Genomic DNA, 3,701 nt, shown 5'->3' on the forward strand with positions numbered 1-3,701 from the left:
AACATTTTTAAGACAGAAAGGAATTAACCAAAAAAGATGGAGGTTGGGGTCAATTTGCATGTGTGTAGGAGGAAGTCAGCCTTTGACTAATGCACGAAAGCAGAAGCAAACATATATGTAACTGTGTGCAACCAGGATTTGTTAAAGGCACACGTGTGTGTGTATATTTGTAACATACATGCACGTGCATGTCCTTGGTACTGTGACTGTACACGGTGCTTCCTCGGTCAAAGTCCGTGTCTTCTCGCCTTATCCCCACACCTCCCTCCATCCCCCACGATGCTTCGTATGCACAGGTTTGGGAATGAATCACGTTTTGTGGGTGGGCTTTATAAAGGCACCTCAAGCATGCCCCTGAAACCTTCGATTAAGAAAGCAGACCAATACAGGTTCTTTGCACGAGCCATTTAGATTCTGATTCTCTTGAGAAAATTTTATCTAAACTACTCACAAACATTTTCCTGTTTCCTTAAAGCAGCATGCCCTCACCTACTCTACCTGTGAATTTCAAGGTAAACCCTAAAAATGATTTGGGATTTCTGATGGTCGTTTTATCTGATGATCCGATTAAATGTTTCCCCCACCTTCGGTGTATCAGTCACTGTCAGATGTGTCACACGATTACAAATTAACAAATAAGTTTTTTCAGCAAATAAAATGATTCTGTAGATGCACCCACTCCTGGGCAGCAGTGTTCAGAATAATATAAAATCACTACAACTGATTTAATAAATGGCTGCCATTTTACTTGGGAAAATATCTGTGCCGCTGGATTCCACTGATGGCAGAACATTATTCCAGAAAGATGCATGCTCCTCTCCTCTGGGTCGACCTCACAAAACAATTCACAGTAGAATTAACACAACTTAAGAAGAAACTTGAAAAGAGAGTCGGAACAACCCACCTTCTAAGCAGAAGATTCACTAACCCAAAACAGAGACAAAATCACTAATTCAATGCCAAATCAAACCAGCTCGTTCTTTTTAGAGGAGAGATTTTCAGCCTGCAGTGATTTGTCTTTTCTTAGAAACAAAAGGAAGAGAGGCAGAGTGTGGAGCTCGCCAGGCAAACGGCCCCAAACGCCCCTCATCTATTTCACAAAGTGAACTAGGACAAGGGTTGCTATTCAGCTAATAAATGGCATTGTTTTCTTAAACTCCTGGTGACTGTGCAAGGGGAACAACACACGAAATGCTTTCTTGTGGCTTCCTCATCTGGAACCTTCTCCAAACATCGCCCTCCCCCCCTCCTCCCAGCAGCTGTCACCGTCCAGATTTGCAGGGATGAGCTCAGAGACCGTGTCACCAGTGCAAGTTGGAAGAAAGCTTATTTCCACAGAGGAAGACAGGGAAATGACAGGTTTCTTTTGTGGCTGTTTGTATTTTGTTTTTCCAGGGCAAGACAGCTCACTTGGTGGACATGAGAGGCAATCTGGACTCTACACAGATCATCCAGATGGCTCTTAGTAGCCGAGAGGGGTTGGCCATCAGCAAACTCAGTCCCACCCTCCTATTGCAGGCTGACTTCTCTCCATGGCCTCCCAGCCACGTGCTCTTGTCTGAGGAACTGTGTGTTTTGAATATAATGGGTATTTTTCAATTTCTAACTAACATCCACCCTACTGTTCATTTTAAAAAGTTATATGCTATTTGGAGGCATACTAAAGGGAAGATGTGGAACAGTGTCCTGTTCTGACATCTTCCTAAAGCATCTTCCTAAAGCATCTTGAAGCATCCACTGCATCCGCTGAGAGAGACGTGAATTACCGGAGTGCTGGTCCTGCTCTGACATGGCTCCCTGTGTGGCCCTCCCACAACGCTCTTCTCGGGATCTTGTTTGTCTCTAAAGACAGTCTCAGGTTCCTCTCGGCTTCGATAGGAAATGACCAGTTTAATTCATTAAGTCTGACTCCATTCAATGCACCAGATTTTGACACACCGTCCGAAGTTGATGGGTTTACGGCCCACATTCTCAGGGAGCTCAGAATAACGCCTTATTTAATTTTGTTGTTTAGTCTTGATCCTAAGCTCAGTTTTTAAAAGTGCAAAGTCAAATAAGAGGGCCTGAAATAACACACATGTGCCGAAGCACTAATTAGAGGGCTCAATCAATGCTTACAGAACTAACTAGCACACAGGACGCCACAAAGCAAACCTGCAGTGCCGTCTTGGGCGGGGCGGCGTGACCATGGGTGAGCGATAACCAGGCTGCAGAAACAGACAGAGGAGTTTGATCTGGGAATTTGCGAATCGAGCCGACCAGAACCTTCTCTTACAGGGATGAAAGAGGAAGCGTCTCCAACCTGAGGGTGTGGGGAACGAAAAGGGTGAGAAGACTATTTTCAAACAAAAATAATTCTAGAAACACTAAGGAGTGTTTGAGACTTGAACTTAGGGAAGACCAAGTTCAAACTCGAAGTCCCAAGATACAGCGAGTGGAAGAAAGTAAGAGCTGCTTTGCACTCGATGAGAGAGAACAACACGGTCTTCTCGACCGCGTCGCGGCCTCCGATGGCCCGGATCCTCCCCGGTCCCCGAGATCGGCTGGGTGTTTGGGGATGAGGGTGCTGAGCTGCCTTGAAACACCAGCAGTAGAGGAATCAGAGGCCCCGGCCACCCCGACAAGCGGCCACAGGCTGGTGCTCGCCATTCCCCGGGCCCCAGGAAAAGGCACTCAGGCCCCTGGGGTGGCCAGGGCATGGGAGGCAGGTTTCCGTCCTATTCTCCCAGCTGGGTCTGCCCTTCGGTGTTGGAGCCACAGAGCCGCCTGTCGCTGCTACTTCAACTGCTCGTTTGACAGACAAAGCGAGCTCAAAAAGAGTTTAGAAAAGTTTGTGTGAAAATAAAGAGTTTGTGCGTTCTGATTTCTCTGATGGACATCTCGGTCATAGTTATCGGCGCGCCATGGCAAATGCAGGCCTGCTGGCCGTGCAAGCGCCCTTTTTGACTGGCTGCTATGAGCTGAACTCTGCCCCACCCCAAATTCCTAAGTGGAAGCCTTGACCTCCAGCACCTCCGAATGTACTGGAGGTGCATTATGGACCCTGTCTTCACAGACGTAAGTCAGGTCGGATGACGTCATTGGGATGGGCCCTCATCCAATACGACCAATGTCCTCATGAAGAGAGGAAGTGGCCATCTACGAGCCGAGGAGAGAGGCCTCAGAGAAGCCAGTCTGGCTGACACTTGATCTTGGACTTTCGGCCTCCAGAACTGTGAGAAAGACATGTCTGATTCAAGCCGCCAGGTCTGTGGTGAGAGCTCTTTGCGGAAGAGCTTTGGATGGAAGCTCATTTGTCACGGAGGCTCTTGCAAACGGACCAGCCGAGGGTTAAAAAAGTTGGCCTGGCCAAGTGCTGGGCCACGAAGCGGTACCAGGTCGCCCACGGAGACAGAACTCTGGAGTCCTGGAAAGACGCCTTGAGCAAAACCAGGACGAGGATGCATGAGAGGAATCTGGGCGGCTGCCTTCACTGTCAGAAGTACAGACTTATAACTGTATCCGCCAACTATGCCTCAGTAAAGTTGGGGGTGGGGGAGTATGTGGGTGGCATAGTTTGCTTAAAACAGGGTTTTCAACAGTGGTACGTGGCTACATGTTTGATCACCCAAAAAGCTTTTTAACCCCCTGAGACCCAGGTCACACCCCAGACCAAGAAATCAGACTCTGGAGGCTGAGACCCAAGCATGCGCAGTGAGTTA

The sequence above is a fragment of the Pteropus vampyrus genome, unplaced genomic scaffold (genome assembly GCF_000151845.1).
Source record: "Pteropus vampyrus isolate Shadow unplaced genomic scaffold, Pvam_2.0 Scaffold105, whole genome shotgun sequence".
Lineage (NCBI taxonomy): Eukaryota > Metazoa > Chordata > Mammalia > Chiroptera > Pteropodidae > Pteropus > Pteropus vampyrus.